The sequence below is a fragment of the Leuciscus leuciscus genome (assembly GCF_965113295.1).
Source record: "Leuciscus leuciscus genome assembly, chromosome: 11".
Lineage (NCBI taxonomy): Eukaryota > Metazoa > Chordata > Actinopteri > Cypriniformes > Leuciscidae > Leuciscus > Leuciscus leuciscus.
In genome coordinates, this window is record NC_138735.1 from 29352265 (window position 1) to 29375670 (window position 23406).

Sequence of the window (23406 nt, forward strand, 5' to 3'; positions counted from 1 at the left end):
TACGGCGTTTATAATTTCAACGGCGTATTTTACGGCGTCCAATACGGTTTAAAACGCCGTATTTGACGGCGTTTGGCTTTAAACGCGATCAATCAATGGCGTATTTCTGAGCCTCTTGGCTTGCCATAGGTAGCATCCCCCCTGTTCCTATGCCTGCTACTGACACTGCTGGGCCATCTAAGTAAGGTATGCATTGTTTGAAATTATAATTGAAATATAATTACAAACTTTTGGGACACTGTTTAGAAAATCCATAGCCCTATGCCCTACAACCTAATGTCCCAATCACAACTGCCAATCATGTTAAAAATAGCTTCATTGTCAATATAATATAATATAATATAATATAATATAATATAATATTGTGTGAATATACATTTTATAGGTCTACATATGAGACACACAATGCTACAGCTGATGCCACAGTGGAAGTGAAAAAATAAATCAACGATGCGTTTTTGCCCAGGACTCATGATCCACTAACTTACTGGAAAGAGAGAGCAGTAATCTTTCCTCATTTGTATGTCCTAGCTAAAAATATCTTTGCATGCCAGCAACAAGTGTCCCTTGTGAGAGGATTTTTTCAAAGGCTGGAGAAATTATCTGTAAAAAAAGAAGTAAGCTAAGTCCTTCCACAGCAGAGAAATGAATATTTTTGAATAAAAATCTCTAAAAAAGTGAGACATTGTGGCTTGATTTCTTTTATTAATATTCATTTTGCAGGACCAAAATAACATTATGCACAGTGAGGAGCCTATAGGTTACAAGCTTCACATATTAGAAAAATACAATAATAAAAAAACAACACAATTTTTAATGGCTTGTCAAGGTTGTTTCAGATCAACACCTGCAAGTGACCACTAGGTGTCACCGTTGAGACGGGTGTCGGATTGATTCGAAGCCTCGAAACAATATGGCACATTTGGTTCAACTGTTACATTGCTTCACAAAGCCTCGATCTGCCCACCACTATCTGGACGTACTATATTGGCCATGTTGTCATTATCATGTGATCTACCAGTGTCGGTTGTCATTGTATACTTCTCAACACAACAGATCTGTACTGTGACGGACGGGTTTGACTCAAATATGCCTTGAATCAGAGAAAACCGAATGTGTAAACTGATATGAAATCAAACAAACCATATATTGTTTGCTTTGTACAATACACTATATGATAAAGTCAATGTAAGAAATATGTTTTTGAGCCTTTTTCAAGTAGGCCTAGCTATCATCTCAAGCTTATAATTAATTTATTACTCATAACTCATTTTAGCAGAAGTGAAACTGTTCCAGTTCAGAGCGTTGAACCAGTAAAAGAGTGAAACTGTGAGTTTGAGGTGAAAATCTCATTTGCATTGTCAGGTTTAGTGATTGTGACGGTCTCAGAATAGAGCAGCTCGTCTCCAGTGACCATGTTCAAACCCCAAGAGCTTCATTTCACATTTGCTGCTGAATGCAGCTGTTCTCAACTATTACAATCAATCAAAAGCCGCTGAAACTTTAGTGCAGGACTTTGAAGGAACGACACACTGATCAATGATGCAGTCCAACACAAATGTGCGCTTGCGTTCAGATGAAGCTTTATTGAATGAACAGCAATGGCAGCACATTGACAGACTGCTTCAGTATTGAGCTGTAAATCACGTGACGCTCAGATACGCTGGTCTTCACTGGAGAAACATCAGCACTCGGAGCTCTTGAGGAACGAGGCCTCGTGAGCAGCTCCGGCATGTGTTCCTCTGCAGACGAAGCGCTCTGTGTCTTCCCAGCGTGCTTTGCTGAGGCTCAGGACGCTGCTGCGACTGTAGAGACCGTCCCGCTCGCTCTCTGCGCTGGTCTGAACCCCCTCGGTGACCTCTGACCCGTCCAGCGTCCAGCTCACCGTCGCCCCCTGTGGAGAGTAAGAGCTGAGCAGGCAGAGCAGAGCGGGGGGGTCTCCAGAGATCAGCAGAGAAGAGGGAGACAGCAGAGACACGGAGGGAGACACGGAGGGACCCGCTGGAACACACACACACACACACACACACACACACACACACACACACACACACACACACACACACACACACACACACACACACACACATTCATGAATATCGTTTGATTTTAAATATACAAGTTACATTTTAATGATCCACAGAATGAATTTGAAAAACATTGTCCAAGTAAATTGATGGTTATATTGTGATGTCGTTATAAGATCTAGAAAACTAATTTAAATGATCATTTCAATATTAATTGTATTTTGAAAATATTCTGCTATTCAGAAACTCAAATTTGATTGTTTAAATGATTAATTTTCAAAATGCTCTTCAACTGAGTTTCTTTTTGTCTGATGAAAATGATAAAAATCATATTTATGTCCACATTATATACAACATTTGTTTCATACATTTTAAAAAGCCCTTGATAGTTACATTTACCAAGAATTATAGACAAAATTATATATGAAGAAATAATTGAATAGATTTTTTAAAAAGTATCTGCAGTCAATACATGAAATTAACTAAATGTTAGCAATAATAAGATTTTAAATATTCATGTAAAATGAAATATGACATTAAAAATAGCGATGAAATAAATGAAATAAATAATAATAAAAAACCACTCATTTGATTGATTACAGAACCTTTTAATCTCAATCTAATTTTTTAAAAATATTGTCCACATGAAAACTGATTAATATATTGTGATTTCTTCATAAGATTTTGAAATCAATTTTAAATAATAATTTCAATATTAATTGTTTTTGTAAAAATATTCATACATTTTGATACTCACAGAAAATCAATCGTAATTTTCAGCAAAGTTTCAATATATATATTTAAATTCTGCTGTTTAGACACTTACAATCATAATCATCATAATCTTGATTTTTTAAAATGCTTATTAACTAAATATCTCTTTGTCTGATGATGACGCTTACACAAAAATGGTGTTATCAAACTTTGGATGCATTTAAAAACCCTTAATTGTTAAATTTACTATTAATTATAGACAAAATTATTTATATCAAGAAATAATTGAATATATCATAAAATACTGGAATCCATAGGCTACATTAAAATACAATCAAATGTTACCAATAATAATGAAATTATTAATGTAAATTTAAAAATAACATTTAAAAACAATATGAAATATAAAACTTAAGTAAATAATAAAATAGTTAAATGATAAATTGCTTTTCAAAAACATATTTTTATAATAAATGAATTATCTTGTTGACAAATAAGATAATCTTATAGATGTTTTTTTTTAAGGTTCATTCCTGGCATCACAAATCATTATTTTGCTCAAATAATCTAAAAATAAAATAAGATGAATGAATTAAAATTAACATTTTTATAGAGAATAGAAAAGACTTACTGATCGTCAGTTTAGTTCCTCCACCAAAAGTGTACCACAGTGTTTCATTCTAGTGAAAGAGTCGTACAAAAACCTCCGTCACACTCAAATGAACACACACACACACACACACACACACACACACACACACACACACACACACACACACACACACACACACACACACACACACACACACACACACACACACACACACAGATATGAGACTCAACAGCAGATCTTCTCAACATCAGGATTATTGAACAGCCTCATCGTCTCTAAATGCATGAAAACTATTAAATCTAAATAAATATTATAATCAGAAAGACTCTGTACTGTTCTTTACACATCTTAACTGGGAGTTTCTAAATGATCATGTATTTATCAAAGCATTTTAATAAGTGTTGATGACCTGTGACCTCTGGAATGACCTTTGCCCTCTCATGGAGTTCACAGTGAAATACTTGTTTCTTTTAGTGATGAAACTGTCATTTGATTGATCAGAAAGTCTGAACTCTGAACCAGAGACTCGTGCAGAATAAAGAAGAAATGATTTCTAAACTCCTAAAGAAGTGAAAACACACTCCACTGGATCCTGAGAATAAAACACATTAAAGGCCACAAAACTGGATCAGTTTCTTCTGCATGTGTTCATTTTCATGTGTGTTTTCCTCCAGCTGGTTTTTGCTCAGAGAGTCACTTTGCATCGGCACGTGTTTCAGCTCTCCGAGTGTTTATAGCCTTCAGACTCACACACTTTATAACACACTGCTGTTTACCACGGTACAAACCCAACAAACACCATGAATCTCTTCAGCAGCTTCATCTGGATTCTGACCGCTTTTATTCCAGGTAACAGAAGTCAAAGCTTGTCATTTCTGAGTCTTTAATCTTCATGTCATTTGATGAAACTCATATAATGTTGTTGTCAACAGCATCCAGAGGAATCACTGTGACTCAGCCTGAAGTTGTGAATGTTTCTGAAGGACAAAACGCCACTATAGACTGTAAAACTGATGCTGGGATAGATGGCTGGGGTTTAGCTTGGTATCAGCAGAAACACGGAGAAGCTCCTAAACTCATCATTTATAGTGTAGATAGTCTTTATGATGACAGTTTCAGTCGATTCAGTGGGAATGGAGAAGAAGGTGGAACAGATTTCACTCTGACCATCAGTGGAGTCCAGACTGAAGATGCTGGACATTATTACTGTATGAGTGAACATGAAGTCAACAGTGACTATGTGTTCACACAGTGATAAAGAGTCGTACAAAAACCTCCGTCAGTCAGAGTCACAGTGACTGAACTGAAACTGCAGCTGCTCAAACACACACACACACACACACACACACACACACACACACACACACACACACACACACACACACACTTTCACAAGTTATTCGTAGATATTAAACCTAAAGCATTCATTGAGTTTCTAACTTACTAAATACTTTATCTTATCTCTTTATCTTATTACATTTATCTAAGACTATATCTATGATTTGTCCGCATGTTCTTGTTTCATCATGAATCTGCAGGAGTGTTCAGGCTCCACTGACTGAAGTTTACTTATGAAATGTGAGTTAAAGCCCTGATCTAATGAAAGACCCGAAACAAAAATGACACAAAACGGACATAAAGTTACAATTATATTTTATTTATTGACTGAATTGTAATAAAATCATGCCTGAATGATAAAGCACACACACAGTCTTGTATGAAAGGCAGAAAGCAGATGCAGATGTTCAGAATACGGTTCACAGACTTGATTATTAAATTATTTAAAAAGGAAATATCATTGAGTTTCAAACTGCCAGAAAAACTCAATCAAGTTCCACTTTCAGTCGATGCAGAAACATAAAGACTGTTGTCAGTAAATGTGTCATCTTTGATATTCTCTGCAGTCTCAATATCCAGTTTTATTGAACAAAAAATATAATTTATACAATTTATTGTTTTAACAAGTTGAAAACGAAGACAAAAACTAATTTCAGGTCATCAAGTGTTAGTTTTACAAACAAGAATCGACTGAAAACGACAAATAAGAGTCTAAAAGAAACAGCATTAGAAATAGAAGAACTATGTTTCTCTGTAATGTTTGATTCACTTTATCAGCTTTAACTTTCAAAAAGTTGATCTGAATGTTTTTAGAGAAGAGTTTTCACAAAGCCTGTGATCACTAAAGCGATGAAAGTTAAATAGAAGTTATATTATAGATTTTAAGTGTCATTTTCATGATCAACTTCACTGAAACTCACTTGATGTGAAGAAACACAAGAACTGAATTCACTACAGTTTAAGACTCTGAATAAAACCTCAAGCAAACTTTGTGTGTCACATCCACTATAACTTTATAATGAATAAAATGAATTTCTATAAACCTTTTTACTCCTGAAGTCTCAGACAGAGCTGATCATTAAGAGGAAATACTATTAAGAATATAAATGCCTGCATATATTGCTGTTCATTTAACAATATATTATAAAAAAATGAAATAAATACCAAAATAAAAAGTGGTGCCAAAATACCAGCCAAATGTTATTTTCTTTCAATGTATTTTTAACCCTTTAGAATTGAATTATCTTTGAGGAAGAAAAGAGCTGAAAACTCGTCAAATCAAGTAAATGTCAGAAAAGATTGTTAGTTCAGTGGATGAAAAAAAAGATCCTTTGACAATGAAAATCATCTTTACAGTTTTGACAAACATTCAATGTGTAATTGCACATAAAAAATGGTTTTTGGGGATTAACAGCGACGTTTCACTCCAACTACAGTAAAAATATTCTCAAAGTCTCACAGCAGATATTTATATTAATATACTAAAGTTGGTATTGTAGATGAATTGAGAATTAAATTGATTGATATAATTTTTAACATTTTGTAGAAGGTCAAATATTATGAAAAAGACAGATTTATTTTACTTCAGTGATTGTGTTTTGTGTCTGTTAATGAGTGACTGTCTTCAGGTAAATGATGTGGAGTGTGTTTGCATATTGATCAGATCTTCAGTGTGTGAGAGTGTTTATAGTGCTGTGAGTTTAACACTTCATCACTGACACACACAACAATCTTCATCAACATGACCTTCATCATCATCTTCATCTGGACTCTCACAGCGTTTGCTCAAGGTTTGTGGAGCACAAGTTTGATATTAATTCATTTCTTCAAGTATATTGTCAAAGTTTTGAGTGTATTTTCTTCTTGTTGTGTTTCAGAGTGTAGAGGACAGATCACCGTCACTCAGAGTCCCTCAATAACAGCAGAACAACCAGGAGGAACTGTGAATATCAAATGTAAAACCAGCAGAGATGTGTACAGATACAGTGATGGGGATGCAGCTTTTTCCTGGTACTTACAGAAACCTGGAGAAGCTCCTAAACTCCTGATTCGTTATGCAAAAACCCTCGAGTCAGGAACTCCATCTAGATTCAGTGGCAGTGGATCTAACAGTGATTTCACTCTGACCATCAGTGGAGTCCAGACTGAAGATGCTGGACATTATTACTGTCAGAGTTATCACAGTGGTGGTGTGTTCACACAGTGATAAAGAGTCGTACAAAAACCTCCGTCAGTCAGAGTCACAGTGACTGAACTGAAACTGCAGCTGCTCAAAGGAGGATCTGAAATAACATCGTCACACTTACATCTGAAATAAAACCATCTAAATTAATCTGACACTCTTAATAATTATAGAGGTCAGAAAGAGATTTTGTGACACATTTGAGATCTGAGTGATTTCAGTTTGCCCTAGTTGCCCCCTTTTATTAATAATAGATCCTAATTTTCATAATTCTCCATGATTATTTCATTTGAGTATCCCATAAACATGTAATTTGTTTACTATGCACTATATTCTGCAGACAGTAATAGTTTTATATTAGCTTGCTGTTTTAATTATAACCTTGATCAACAGTTCAGTTTAGACACGCCTCTCCCTCCTCTGCACCAATCAGAAGCCTCTGATAAGAAAGAGATAGATAAGAATTTTTATTTGTGCTTTTAACTGAATTTTTATTGAAAACTTATTCACAAAACTATGAGACGGTTATTGTAGGTAATTGAAGATTACTGTAATTCAGTGAATAAGTGGAGCGATACTCAGAGCTGGAGTGGAGTCTCGTGACAGAAGCAGATCCTCCATCATCACACACAGATGTGTTTAACCTGCAGCTTTAGTGCTGGATTTTACAGAGACTCTTTCTGCAAGTTTCATCGTTACGCGACAAGAGACTGATTTGAGTGTAGAGCTGCTCCTTCATATTCAACTACTCTTTAGTCGACTAGAAGAGGCTTGGTCGACCAAAAAGTTTATTTGTCGGTTAGTCACAGAAAAAAAAAAACTTGTGGTGAAGTCACTCAGTCTGTGAGGGACAGATCGTTACCGGCGGTTCTCTGTAGTTTGCTGGTGCGCTGTGGCAAGCTTTATGTGTGCGCTTGAGCGCTGATTAGCCGATGTATTATATAGGCCTATAGGAAATTAAAGGCTTATTATTATGATTTATATGGCTTATTAATATACATGTGCGATTATTGGACTAATAGCTTAAATGAACAGCTACTATGTCAATGGCTGCGTCCCAATTGACCCTTCGCAGGGAGTTTGATTGACAGGCGATCTGACCAATCATAATCCGCCATCCGCCATTTTGTCCGACAAAGCAGTCGGGAGAGTTAGATTAACGTTGGAGGATTTAAACTTGAGAAACGAAGTGTACTGATGTCTTAGAACTTTAAAACAACATTCCTTCTGATGTTCATTCATGTTTATTTGATGCTATAAATGAACTAGAAGGAAGAGATGATCGGTTCATGAACAGCTTTAACTGAGGCTCTACAGATCTGTCAGACACATTAAAGAGCCACAAAACGGTATTTATTGTTTAAATGTCTTTAAAAAATGACTAAATTTGAAAGGTGAGACTTTGTTTCATATCAAAAGTAATCTGGTCTGTCCTGTCTGTCAGTGTGTTGTCAGTTTCTCTGCTCCGCGATTGTGTATTTAACTGCGTGAGAACGTGTGGCGTGAGAGCGGCGTCGCTTATCGGACATAGCAACAGTAACTAAAGGGGGCGGGTCTTTGTGAACGGTCAATTCAGAGTCTGGATCCTTCGAAGGCCGTGAAGGTCGGACTGAGTGTTAAATGGGAAATGTGAGTGTTGTTTCACGGGAAATGAAGACGCATTTGAAGGAGCCTTTGAATTGAGACAGACTTCATCGAGCCGCTGTGACGCAATCGGCCTTCGAAGGATGAAGTCTCTGAATCGGGAGAAAAAGCTGAAAGAAGCGCTGAAATCACAAACTCTCTTGAGTAGATACTTACAGTATTTTGAATTAGTAATTACTTCACGGCCACTAAAAAAGTCAGTTCTATATAGTATAAATGGGTGTGTGTAGTGTAATCCAGACGTACTACATTCGCCATGTTGTCATTATCATGTGATCTACCAGCGTCAGTTGCATCTCTTTACTGTCATTCACAGATCCTCTCCTGTGGCCTCATGGGATAGTAAAGTGTCCATCGTATCACACTTCAGGATCTCTCCAAAAGCAGTCGGACATCCGAGTACTTTTTGCTTTTATGAGTATTGTCAATTCGGATATCCTTCTTTTGTCACATACTGTTTTTTGCCCACTATATAGAAGGGAAGATGTGATTTCAGATGCAGCCATTAACTTTATCATCCGATTAAAACACTGATTCATTCAGGAACTATTGTGAAAGTGACATATGAAGGCCAAGTGTGGAAACCCATACTCTGATTCTCTCTAACTATTAGGCCACGATTGTGTTTCTCAGAGTCGCACTGGTTTGTTTTACTGTGGTTTCGTTTGGAAATATTTCAGTTAGCCGTAACTTTCAGTTAGTAAATAACTACTGGCAATATAAATGACTAAAATGTAAAGTACTCAATAATAGATTCTTGTTTATTAAATTGATGTATCAAAGCAATATCACACTCACACTTAGAAAATATTGCTTTATATCAATAAAGGATCATATTAACATGAACTCGCAAAATGTTTTGTGAAGTCTCAATGAAACGGCACATTAAACTTAAATCTGTGACTCCTGAAGCGTTTGCATAGAGTGTGTTTTACATGAGCGACACACGCTTCAGTGCTCTGCATGTGTTTATAACTCTGTCAAACATCAAACATGATCAACAACTGTTTTTCACTAGAACTGAACCTTCAACCTACAAAAATGACTTTCATCACCATATTGATCTGGATGCTGGCAGTGTTATGTCGAGGTTTGTGTCAGTCAAGATTACAAACGTTATTCACTCGTTATCTTTATGTGTGTTGTGAAGATATAAGGTTGTAAAAGTGTTTGTGATTTCTAATCTTTCTCTCTTGTCAGAATCTGTTGGGCAGGAGACAGTGACTCAAACTCCCTCAGAGCGGCTCTATCAAACTGGACAATCGGTCACTGTAACCTGTAAAACTAGCAGTGATCCAGACTGCTGTTATAGTGATGATGATGGTGATGGAAAACCCCTTCTTAGCTGGTACTTACAGAAACCTGGAGAAGCTCCTAAACTCCTGATATATTTTACAAACCGCCTCCAGTCAGGAACTCCATCTAGATTCAGTGGCAGTGGATCTAACAGTGATTTTACTCTGACCATCAGTGGAGTCCAGACTGAAGATGCTGGACATTATTACTGTATGAGTTTACACAGTGGTCCAGTGTTCACACAGTGATAAAGAGTCGTACAAAAACCTCCGTCAGTCAGAGTCACAGTGACTGAACTGAAACTGCAGCTGCTCAAACACACACACACACACACACACACACACACACACACACACACACACACACACACACACACACACACACACACACACACACACACACACACACACACACACACACACACACACACACACACACACACACACACACACACTTACACTAAGAAAAGCAATATGATCTTATAATAAGTAATAATATTATTATATTATAATAATATAAAAGTTTGAGCTTGGTCAGTATATATGAGAGTTTGGATCATGATCAAGTCATTTTTCTCCTGTTATTTTCAGTCATTTGTGAGGAAATTCAGTCGCGTTTGATCTTCACTAAGTGGATATTTTTCAATCTTTCACCATATTTTTGTTTTTCTGCATTTATGATTTATCCTCGTTCTTCTTTCTAAACTGAATCACTGCATCATAAAGATGTTCTGCTTGATCAGTTTAATAAGTCTATCGAATTTATCGAGTTCATCCTTCATATATGAACAGCATCACAAAACACTCTTAATTTCAGAGCAGATGAACATTTATATAATGTTAATTAATATCTTTACATAGAATTTTTAAATTAATTTAGAAATTAAAGGCCAGATTAGCAAACAGATGCAGTCCACCATCAAAATAATAATAATTTCCTATTTATTTTATATTTATTGTGTAATTTAACAGTGCTATATATAACAGCTTTTTCAAACATTGGATCAATATCAACATTTCATACTGATGTTTATTGTGTGCAGTTTAACACATCCATCCATAGTGGAAATTTATTTATAGTTCATTTTTTATATTAAAGATTAAAGTTTGTTTATGAGTGAGTCTGGGTTGTGATGAGCCAACATGTAACTCATAAAGATGAAATCTTATTAACAAACTGACTAATGAATCCATAAGCACAGGAGAAACTGTTCCAGTTCAGAGCGTTTCAGTTGAAAATCTCATTTGCATTGTCAGGTTTAGTGATTGTGACGGTCTCAGAATAGAGCAGCTCGTCTCCAGTGACCATGTTCAAACCCCAAGAGCTTCATTTCACATTTACTGCTGAATGCAGCTGTTCTCAACTATTACAATTAGGGGTGTAACGAGACCCTTATGTCACCATCCTGAACTCACAATACCATATTATTGCCATACTCCATCAAAATGGTAAATTTGGTTTAACATTGTGTGTGTAAATGAATAGGCTTGGACTTGGTGCTGATAACCCAATGCACAGGACAATAGAGACACCAGAATAACAATATTCATGATTCTGAAGCTGAAAATACAGAATTATTTCAGACGAATATGCTTGATGTCTCTGACTAGATATATCTAAAATAATGTAGGACACTTTTTACTGGTAACATCAGACATTTGGCATTATCAGGACCCACAAATATTCCCCCATTGCATTATTATACATTATATTTAACATTATATACAGTAGATTAATGTAGTAGTGACGCGAAAACCCTGTAAACTTCCTAAACTTTCATTTTGGGTGAATAATACGATACATATTGTCACTATCCACTGTAATTATTGTTACACCCCTAATTACAATCAATCAAAAGCCGCTGAAACTTTAGTGCAGGACTTTGAAGGAACGACACACTGATCAATGATGCAGTCCAACACAAATGTGCGCTTGCGTTCAGATGAAGCTTTATTGAATGAACAGCAATGGCAGCACATTGACAGACTGCTTCAGTATTGAGCTGTAAATCACGTGACGCTCAGATACGCTGGTCTTCACTGGAGAAACATCAGCACTCGGAGCTCTTGAGGAACGAGGCCTCGTGAGCAGCTCCGGCATGTGTTCCTCTGCAGACGAAGCGCTCTGTGTCTTCCCAGCGTGCTTTGCTGAGGCTCAGGACGCTGCTGCGACTGTAGAGACCGTCCCGCTCGCTCTCTGCGCTGGTCTGAACCCCCTCGGTGACCTCTGACCCGTCCAGCGTCCAGCTCACCGTCGCCCCCTGTGGAGAGTAAGAGCTGAGCAGGCAGAGCAGAGCGGGGGGGTCTCCAGAGATCAGCAGAGAAGAGGGAGACAGCAGAGACACGGAGGGAGACACGGAGGGACCCGCTGGAACACACACACACACACACACACACACACACACACACACACACACACATTCATGAATGATCATTTGATTTTAAATATACAACTTACATTTCAAATGATCCAAAGAATGAGTTTGAAAAACATTGTCCGAGTAAATTGGTGGTTATATTGTGATGTCGTTATAAGATCTAGAAAACTAATTTAAATGATCATTTCAATATTAATTGTATTTTGAAAATATTCTGCTATTCAGAAACTCACAATCATAAACATCAGCAAATTTGATCGTTTAAATGATAAATTTTCAAAATGCTCTTCAACTGAGTTTCTTTTTGTCTGATGAAAATTATAAAAAATATATTTATGTCCACATTATACAACTTTTGTTTCATGCGCTTAAAAAAGCCCTTAATAGTTACATTTACCAAGAATTATAGACAAAATTATATATGAAGAAATTATTGAATAGATTTTAAAGTATCTGCAGTCAATACATGAAATTAAATAAATGTTAGCAATAAGAAGATTTTAAATATTCACGTGAAATGAAATATGACATTTAAAAAAGCTATACAAATTATAAATTTTATTTTAAAAAATGAAATAAATAAAATAATACTCATTTGTTTGTTTTTTCAGAAGTTACAGAACCTTTTAATCTCAATCTAATTTTTAACAACATTGTCCACATGAATATGTATTCATATATTGTGATTTCTTCATAAGATTTTGAAATCAATTTTAAATAATAATTTCAATATTCATTTGTAAAAAATATTCATAAATTTTGATACTCACAAAAAATCAATCGTAATTTTCAGCAAAGTTTCAATATATATTTTTTATTCTACTGTTAAGACACTTACAATCATAATCATCAGCAAATGTAATTATTATCTTATTATTTACTTAATATTTAGCTTATTAACTAAATATCTCTTTGTCTGATGATGACGTTTACACAAAAATTTTATTATCAAACTTTGGATGCATTTAAAAACCCTTAACTGTTAAATTTACTATTAATTATAGACAAAATTATTTATATCAAGAAATAATTGAATATATCATAAACCATAGGCTACATTAAAATACAATCAAATGTTACCAATAATAATTAAATTATTAATGTAAAATTAAAAATAACATTTAAAAACAATACGAAATATAAAAGTTAAGTAAATAATAAAATAGTTAAATGATAAATTGCTTTTCAAAAACATATTTTTATAATAAATGAATTATCTTATCTAAATAAGATCATCTTTTAGATGTTTTTTTTTAAGGTTCATTCATGGCATTTTAAGATCATCACTAATCATCTTGCTGAAATAATCTAAAAAATAAAATAAAATGACTTAATTAAAATATTCTTATTAGAGAATATAAAAGACTTACTGATCGTCAGTTTAGTTCCTCCACCGAAAGTCCACCACAGTGTTTCATTCTAGTGAAAGAGTCGTACAAAAACCTCCGTCACACTCAAATGAACACACACTCCAGCAGAGAAAGAGACGAACGACACACACACACACACACACACACACACACACACACACACACACACACACACACACACACACACACACACACACACACACACACACACACACACACACACACACACACACACACACACACACACACACACACACACACACACACACACACACACACACACACACAGTCTCATCATCTCTAAATGTCTCTTAATGCATGAAAACTATTAAATCTAAATAAATAATATAATCAGAAAGACTCTGTACTGATCTTTACACATCTTAACTGTGAGTCTCTAAATGATCATGCATTTCTCAAGCATTTTAATAAGTGTTGATGACCTGTGACCTCTGGAATGACCTTTGCCCTCTCATGGAGTTCACAGTGAAATACTTGTTTCTTTTAGTGATGAAACTGTCATTTGATTCATCAGAAAGTCTGAACTCTGAACCAGAGACTCGTGCAGAATAAAGAAGAAATGATTTCTTAACTCCTAAAGAAGTGAAAACACACTCCACTGGATCATGAGAATAAAACACATTAAAGGCCACAAAACTGGATCAGTTTCTTCTGCATGTGTTCATTTTCATGTGTGTTTTCCTCCAGCTGGTTTTTGCTCAGAGAGTCACTTTGCATCGGCACGTGTTTCAGCTCTCCGAGTGTTTATAGCCTTCAGACTCACACACTTTATAACACACTGCTGTTTACCACGGTACAAACCCAACAAACACCATGAATCTCTTCAGCAGCTTCATCTGGATTCTGACCGCTTTTATTCCAGGTAACAGAAGTCAAAGCTTGTCATTTCTGAGTCTTTAATGTTCATGTCATTTGATGAAACTCATATAATGTTGTTGTCAACAGCGTCCAGAGGAATCACTGTGACTCAGCCTGAAGTTGTGAATGTTTCTGAAGGACAAATCGCCACTATAGACTGTAAAACTGATACTGGGATAGATGGCTGGGGTTTAGCTTGGTATCAGCAGAAACATGGAGAAGCTCCTAAACTCATCATTTATCTGGTAAATGATCTCTATGATGAGAGTCTCAGTCGATTCAGTGGGAAAGGAGAACAAGGTGGAACAGATTTCAGTCTGACCATCAGTGGAGTCCAGACTGAAGATGCTGGACATTATTACTGTATGAGTCGCCACGACATCAGCAGTAACTATGTGTTCACACAGTGATAAAGAGTCGTACAAAAACCTCCGTCAGTCAGAGTCACAGTGACTGAACTGAAACTGCAGCTGCTCACACACACACACACACACACACACACACACACACACACACACACACACACACACACACACACACACACACACACACACACACACACACACACACACACACACACACACACACACACTCAACAGTGAGGATATTTTCATTGATATTACATGAAATAGAAAGCATTAATTTCAGTTTTTCACATGCTACTGTACATATTTAAATTGATCTATAACACTCTTTATCTTATTAAATGTATCTAACACTAAAGGTTCATGATTTGTCCGCATGTTCTTGTTTCATCATGAATCTGCAGGAGTGTTCATGCTCCACTGACTGAAGTTTACTTATAAAATGTGAGTTAAAGCCCTGATCTAATGAAAGACCTGAAACTAAAATGGCACAAAGAAGATAATTATATTTTATTTAATGACTGAGTTTTAATAAAATCACACACACACACACACACACACACACACACACACACACACACACACACACACACACACACACACACACACACACACACACACACACACACACACACACACACACACACACACACACACACACACACACACACACACACACACACACACACACACACACACACACACACACACACACACACACACACACACACACACACACACACACACACACACACACACACACACACACACACACACACACACACACACTCTCTCACACACACACACACACACACACACACACACACACACACACACACACACACACACACAGTCTAGAATGAAAGGCATAAAGCGGTGCAGAAGAGCGACTGAAGCTGATGTGGAGTCGAGCCATTTCCTTTATATCTGGTTTTCTCCAGTTTAAGCGTTAGAGAGTTAGTGTATTTTTATTGTACTTTTCTTTATTTTTGTAGCTTAGTTAGTTTCTCCCTAATAGTCCGAGGGTTTGTGTGTGTTGTTTTGGCCTTGCTCCCTCTTGAAGTCTTGAAATCCTCCACATTTGTAGAATAAAACTAGTGTTTGACATTGAGTTGTTTTCGGCCGTTGTTAAAGCACTGGTGTTGGGAACTGAAGCTCGCTGTCTCCACACATCACTCCATCTATTATAACTTTATACTTCATTTCTACAAATATAAACCTTTTTACTCCTGAAGTATCAGACAGAGCTGATAATTAAGAGAAATACTATTAAGACCATAACCATCTTTACAGTGTTAACTGACAAACATTCAATGTCTCGAATTACACTCAAGAAGAAACTGAACAAACTGAGAGTGCGTCTTTTCTACAGTCAAACCAAACATTATTCAGACACCAGATATATCATTTTGTATATCTTTTTTAATAGTGTGTGCAAAACACTATAGTTAATTTATGTAAGTGAGGATAGCAAAATAAAATAAACTGTGACATATTACACCCAATAATTCTTCATAAAGTGGATTACCAGTAAATTTTATTTTATAAAAATTTGGGACCAAAAATGATTCAGACACTTTGACCTGACCATGTTTTGCTCAAAGTTATCTGACATTATCAAGATGAATTTGTTCTGAGTTTAATATTTGTCATATTTTATTACCATTTTCTAAACTATAGCGGATAAACTGATAATGTGAGAAATGTTGAAGGTCTGAATACATTTTGATTTGACCCTATATAGTTTTATAAAGTATGACATCATCAGTTTGGAGCCGCTGCTGAAAGTGAACCAGTGAAATAAACGAATAGATCATCAGAAGAAAAACCTCCCGAATGCTTCACTAACTGAACTTCAGATCAACTGAGTCTCACATCTGTAACATCTGTCCTTCTGTAACATCTGTCCTTCTGTACCGGCAGATCAAGCCTTGTCCCTCAACGTTTCCAGAGACTCTGTTATTCCCGGACTTCATTTCCCAGAACACCCTGCTCATTATTGATCTGTTTCAGTGAGTCTTGGTTCATATAGACATCCTCATGTCTGTTCATAAACTGCAGGAACACACATGGATTTGGTGTAAAATTTGGGGATTAACAGCGACGTTTCAATCCAACGACAGTTAAAATATTCTCAAAGTCTCACAGCAGATATTCAGATTAATATACTAAAGTTGGTCTAGATGTATTCAGAACTGAATTGAAATATAGCATTTTTAACATTTTGACTATTGTAGACGATCAAAGATTATGAAAAAATATATTTTTTACTCTGTTCTCACTTCAGTGATTGTGTTTTGGGTCTGTTAATGAGTGACTGTCTTCAGGTAAATGATGTGGAGTGTGTTTGCATATTGATCAGATCTTCAGTGTGTGAGAGTGTTTATAGTGCTGTGAGTTTAACACTTCATCACTGACAGCTTTTCTTCATTCAGACTGAAAGTAAACCACCGATAAGAAGAATGATGATCATCAGCGTCTGTATCTGGACTCTCATTCTCTCTGTTCAAGGTTCATTTACTCTATTAATAACTAAAGATGATTCATATGCATGCTTTTGATGTTCAGTATAGATTTTGTTCTGGATACTTTGACTTTAATAATTGTTGTAATAATGATCTTATGAAATGTCATTCACAGAAATTACAGGCCAGGTTTCTGTGACTCAGACTCCCTCAGAAGCAGCCGTTCAAGGAGGAACAGTTTCTATAAACTGTCAAACTAACAGAGGAATTGGAGATCGTACTTATGGTTGTAGTGGCTGTTTCTCCTGGTATCTGCAGAAACCTGGAGAAGCTCCTAAACTCCTCATTTATGGCATTAGTTCACGACAGTCAGGAACTCCATCTAGATTCACTGGCAATGGAGAATATTATGGAACAGATTTCACTCTGACCATCAGTGGAGTCCAGACTGAAGATGCTGGACATTATTACTGTATGAGTCGCCACTGGATCAACAATGGCTGGGTGTTCACACAGTGATAAAGAGTCGTACAAAAACCTCCGTCAGTCAGAGTCACAGTGACTGAACTGAAACTGCAGCTGCTCACACACACACACACACACACACACACACACACACACACACACACACACACACACACACACACACACACACACACACACACACACACACACACACACACACACACACACACACACACACACACACACACACACACACACACACACACACACACACACACACACACACACACACACACACACACACACACACACACACACACACACACACACACACACACACACACACACACACACACACACACACACACACACACACACACACACACACACACACACACACACACACACACACACACAACTGACTTATGACTGAAATCATCTCTATTATGATCAGTCCTGTGACAGACGAGTTTGACTCTAATATGCTCAGAATCTGAGAAAAGTCTGTATATTAATATCAAATCAAACAAACAAAACTGCCACCATATGTTTTTGAGCTTTTTCAAGCAGCTTTATCTTTCCCTCGAAGTTTATCAAGATAATAATAAAGATATTACTCATAACTGTTCTATCAAAACTACTGAATCTATCTCTCATCTCAATGCATTGTTAATGATTAAAGCAATTTTAATACATTCTGATGACCTATGACCTCTGGAATGACCTTTGCCCTGTAATGAAGTTCACAGTGACATACTAGTGTAGCAACTCTGTCATTTGAATCATCAGAAAGCCTGAAGCTTCAGACACATGAATAAATGTTTATGACTCGTAACATGGAAAAAATCTCCTAAACACTGTTATGATTTATGAGCATCATGTGTTGGAATCCTTACACAGATTTACATAGAGATGATTTGCATCGCAGCACATCGTGTGTGTGTGTGTGTGTGTGTGTGTGTGCTTCAGGAGGATTTATAACTCTGAGTCTGAACACTGAGAATCTAAACCATCAGCAACCATGAGCTTCATCATCTTCATCTTCATCTGGATGTTCTCCAGCTGTTTCACAGGTGAGGAAATATGAAGTTAAACTGCACTATTTTAACTGATTAACAGTGCTTGAAATATTATCCAAATATGTAATTCTGAATGTTTATTTATTCTTCTTGATGTAGAATCAGTCGGTGAACCGACAGTCACTCAGACGCCTGCAGTGAAATCTGTTCAACTAAGAGACACATTTACTATATCCTGTAAAACCAGTCCTGAAGTCTATCAGGGTTGGGGTTATCAGCCTCTATCCTGGTACTTACAGAAACCTGGAGAAGCTCATAAACTCCTGATTCAGAAAGCAAGCACCCTCCAGTCAGGAACTCCATCTAGATTCAGTGGCAGTGGATCTAACAGTGATTTCACTCTGACCATCAGTGGAGTCCAGACTGAAGATGCTGGACATTATTACTGTCAGAGTTATCACAGTGGTGGTGTGTTCACACAGTGATAAAGAGTCGTACAAAAACCTCCGTCAGTCAGAGTCACAGTGACTGAACAGAAACTGCAGCTGCTCACACACTTTCACACACACACACACAGACACACACACACACAGACACACACACACACACACACACACACACACACACACACACACACACACACACACACACACACACACACACACACACACACACACACACACACACACACTCAACAGTGCAGAAACATGTTCACAGTCCAGCACAGCAAGATCTTGTGTTTCTACATCCAGTACAGGCGAATTGTGGGTTTTTTGTCTTATTCTTCTACATAATCATATTAATTGCAGGGGCGCTGCTCTGGCGACCTGTAGAAGCAGTGACGTCGAAGCAGAAACATTGTTTGTTCATGTTTGTTTAAGTTTGTATGACTTATCCAAAGTTCCAAAATATTCTACTCTTAAGATCTTTTCTCTCTATCACATGTTTGTGAACTATTGGATTGTTTGGTTATTCCTTGGATATTTAGTAAGAGGACAGCGCTGGAATGGAGAGGCTGCACTGAGTCGGGACTTTCTAATGGAGTGCCGTGCTTTTGAGTATTGTGTGTTGTAAACTTCTCAACACAACATCTCCCGTTACTCAAACAGAATTGCTTCTCTTACAAGATCATTATCTTATTCAAGTCTCATTTACGCACACAACAACTTATCTCAAATATGCATATTCAGATGAACTCTTACGCATTCAAACAACAGTCTATTTCAAATCGGCATTTCAAAGGAGCATAATGAAATCTTCCAGCACACTTTCTTCCTTTTAACATAACACAGAATAACATTCATCAAACATTTCAGGATTCAGTGTAAATTAGATTTTTTTTAGATAGGGCGGCGATCCGCCTACACCTGTTACACATCTTCTTGGTCTGACTTATTTCTTTCTCTTCAGACACATTACTCCATAACATAGTCTTGAGTCTACACAGGTGGACATCTCTGTCTTAAAGCCCCTATTCAGACTCAAATCAGTGTTCTCTGTAAAGCCTCTTTCAGGTGTTTAATCCTGTGCAGAGATTTCCTCTCTTTAGGCACAGTGAAAGATGTGCAGAATTCTATCTTTTCCCATCACTTAAAGGATTAGTTCACCTCAAAATGAAAATTTCCTGATAATTTACTCACCCCAATGCCATCCAAGATGTTCATGTCTTTCTTTCTTCAGTGGAAAAGAAATTAAGTTTGAGGAAAACATTTCAGGATTTTTCTCCACACAATTGGCTTCAACGTCAACCAGAATGTTGAAGTTCAAATCAATGCCGTTGATCAAGGCTCAATCAAAGGCCCTGCACGATCCCAGCTCAGGAATGGGGTCTTATCTAGCGAAACGATTGGTCATTTAAAAAAAAAAAAAAAAAAAAAAAAAAGTATATACTTTTTAACCACAATTGTTCGTCTTGTGCTGGTCTGATGAAGCAAAACCAACTTTGGCCATTTGCTGAAATAGTCAATCAGTGTTATTGCAAACTAACAGTCAGTATCTCCCTTCTCGAAAGGTTGAAATGGGCCATTTCGTGAACCCCACTGGCTGCACTGGAGCTGTGAATGTTTTGGCCGATTTATCACTGGCCTGGCCGGTCACACATGCAGAGAGGTGAACAAGATCGTCCATTCGTGGCCAGTAATACAACTCCCTCAGACACTGTTCGGTTCCCACCCATAGACTGTAAATAAAGATGGATGACGCACCTTCACTCTCTTCTATTGTAGAAATGCGAAGTCCCAATATGGCGCTGACATCTTGTGCTGATTTGAGACCTGATTCTGCGCAGTCGTGAGAGTGAGAGTCCCGTCCACACTCCCGCAGAATCGGTTAGTCCAGTTCACTGCAGAACAACTTATATCGGTGTGAAATAAACAGTTATGGACATGTAGAAATTAAAGTTGAAGCTCCAATTTCCTCCCGAAAATCCCCCCAAAATGACTACTTCGTTAAGAGAAGCTGTCAATCACAGCTGTCAATCATGGCGTCACATTCCCGTTTTTATAGCATCAAATAACTAACTAAGACCAAACTTATTTAAAAAAACGAACACTTAAACTTACATCAGCGTGATAAAAACTACCTAAAATGACAGAAAACATCTTTGGAAAAAATTAGTTTGAAGTGTAATTTGATTGTTTAGTTTCCCTCGCGTCCCATTATAGACTACATGGAGAGGGCAGGGTTCATGAGTGATACTGGGACCAGCCACCTGGGGGCGATTGAGACGCTTTGGCCTAACTTTTCAGCACTTGTGCAGCGCACTTGTTCGCACCAGCCCCTGATGTCCCTCATGTGCCAGAAGGATGAGGCGTTCCCGCAGTGCAATATGAACAATCAAACGATTCCCTCTGAAAATCAGTGGAGATTCAACAACCAGTTCAAGTCTAACAGGAAAGTATGGATGCAAGTCACTGAGGATAGACCTTTGCAGTTTAGGCCAACCTGACTGAATTGTCTGGCATAACTGTGACAGTTCTGGACAGTTCTCGCATTCATCTTCATGAGTTCACACTCATGCTTCATCAAAAGTATAAAAGGCAGAGTATAAAACAGGCGCTGGCCTTCCGTCTCCAAGCAAAGCAGCGAGACCCCTCGTCTGTGTATCTCCGGCCATGCATCTCCGTCATTATGAAAGACTTTCTGCCACGTCTCAAATGGATTCGGTGGCTCCACACTGACAGTAAGAAACAGGGGTTTGCTCGGCACTGAAGCGCTCATCCTCATCGACAATTTGTGGTGTTTTCACCCTTTTAACAGAACACACTCCATGCGGGGTACAATCATAGACTGTAAAAAAAGATGGACGACGCAACTTCACTCTCTTCCACTGTAGAAAAGTGAAGCTGCCAATGTCCCAATATGGCGCTGTCACAGTAACAGAAGGAGAAGACTCAGATCTAACGTAAAACAACAGTGTCTTAAACAGGAGGTAAACAGGTGAGCATGGGATTCAGAGTAGCAGGTTTGCACTTAGCTTTAACATTCACAGTTCTCTGTTGGTTGTAGTGCTGACTGGTGTGTGTGCAGAAGTAATGACAGAGATGAAGAAGGACTGAGGCCAGGGAAGTTTCCAAGGTGAGTATTCAAGTAAGTCTTTCCATAGGTATAGATGAGACCAGACGAAGGTGCTAGTGTGAAGTAACTGTTTGTATGAGTCCTAATGAGCATGTGCAGGTGATTATAATTGGTGTGATAATGATCTAGTGGGCGGAGCTGATGGGTCTGGTGCTGTGGATGGCTCTGAGACTGTGACAGGCCCTAATTATGGGACTGAGTCTGCGCAGAAGTGAGAGTGAAGTGGAGCCGCGGTATCAAGGTCCAGTTTACTGCAGAACAACTCATGTCAGTGTGAAATAAATCATGGAAATGTAGAAATTAAAGTTAAAGCTCTGATCTCCTCCCGAACAAAGTCGGTTGGTGCCTCAGTGACTACTTTACTCAGAGAAGATATCAATCTCAGCTGTCAATCATGTCGTCACACGCCCGCTTTTATAGCATTAAATAGCTACTTAAAAAAAACTAACAACTGAATTTACATCAGCGTAACAAAAACTACCTAAAACGACAGAAACCATCTTTGAAAAAAATGTATTTGAAGTGTAAATTGATTGTTTAGTTTGTTACACATCCCATTCGATTACATGGAGAGGACGGGGTTAATGAGCTGTACTGGGACCAACCACCTGGGGGCGATCAAGATGTTTGGCTTCAATTTTCAGGACTTGTGTGCAACTAACACTGAGGATGCGTCCGAAATTGCCAAACTTTTTTGAATGAGTAATTACTTCACGACTGCTAGAAAAGTACATTCTATAGTATTAATGAGTGTAATATGAATGTAATCTGGACGTACTATATTGGCCATGTTGTCATTATCATGTGATCTACCAGTGTCAGTGCGTTGCTTCACTGTAGTCGGTCAATCTGGGGACTTATACTGTAAATTCGGACATTCTTCTTTTGTCACATTCTGCTTTTCACCCATATATAGCAGTGAAGTTTGTGATTTCGGATTCAGCTTAAACCTTTATTATTTTTCGTCGCATTACTCAACACAGTTTCTCACTAGAGCCTGAAGTGCTGCAGTTCCACATTATTACATCTGTTATAGTGAGCAATTACTATGAATTGAACACCAAGTATTGTATACT

General features: G+C 37.4%; 1 protein-coding gene, 4 long non-coding RNA genes and 3 gene segments (V, D, J or C); 5 read left to right on the forward strand and 3 right to left on the reverse strand.

The window, feature by feature from the left end:
• LOC309509298 (H-2 class I histocompatibility antigen, Q10 alpha chain-like) overlaps positions 1-23406 on the reverse strand; it is a 211420-nt gene that overhangs the window by 8559 nt on the left and 179455 nt on the right. The window lies entirely within an intron of this gene.
• On the reverse strand, positions 1562-3593 carry LOC309509334. The gene is made up of 2 exons (XR_014209858.1): positions 3373-3593; positions 1562-2001 (listed from the first exon to the last, which is right to left on the reverse strand). It is a non-coding gene; the product is annotated as an uncharacterized lncRNA (long non-coding RNA).
• Positions 6291-6940, forward strand: LOC309509316 (Ig kappa chain V region BS-5-like). The segment is given in 2 exons: positions 6291-6482; positions 6570-6940.
• LOC309509341 lies at positions 7904-10251 on the forward strand. The gene is made up of 2 exons (XR_014209866.1): positions 7904-9608; positions 9719-10251. It is a non-coding gene; the product is annotated as an uncharacterized lncRNA (long non-coding RNA).
• LOC309509329 lies at positions 11742-14070 on the reverse strand. The gene is made up of 2 exons (XR_014209853.1): positions 13562-14070; positions 11742-12181 (listed from the first exon to the last, which is right to left on the reverse strand). It is a non-coding gene; the product is annotated as an uncharacterized lncRNA (long non-coding RNA).
• Positions 14289-15916, forward strand: LOC309509320 (immunoglobulin kappa variable 1-12-like). The segment is given in 2 exons: positions 14289-14444; positions 14528-15916.
• On the forward strand, positions 17134-17990 carry LOC309509337. Its single transcript, XR_014209862.1, has 2 exons — positions 17134-17316; positions 17446-17990. It is a non-coding gene; the product is annotated as an uncharacterized lncRNA (long non-coding RNA).
• On the forward strand, positions 18692-19412 carry LOC309509317 (Ig kappa chain V region K29-213-like). The segment is given in 2 exons: positions 18692-18808; positions 18914-19412.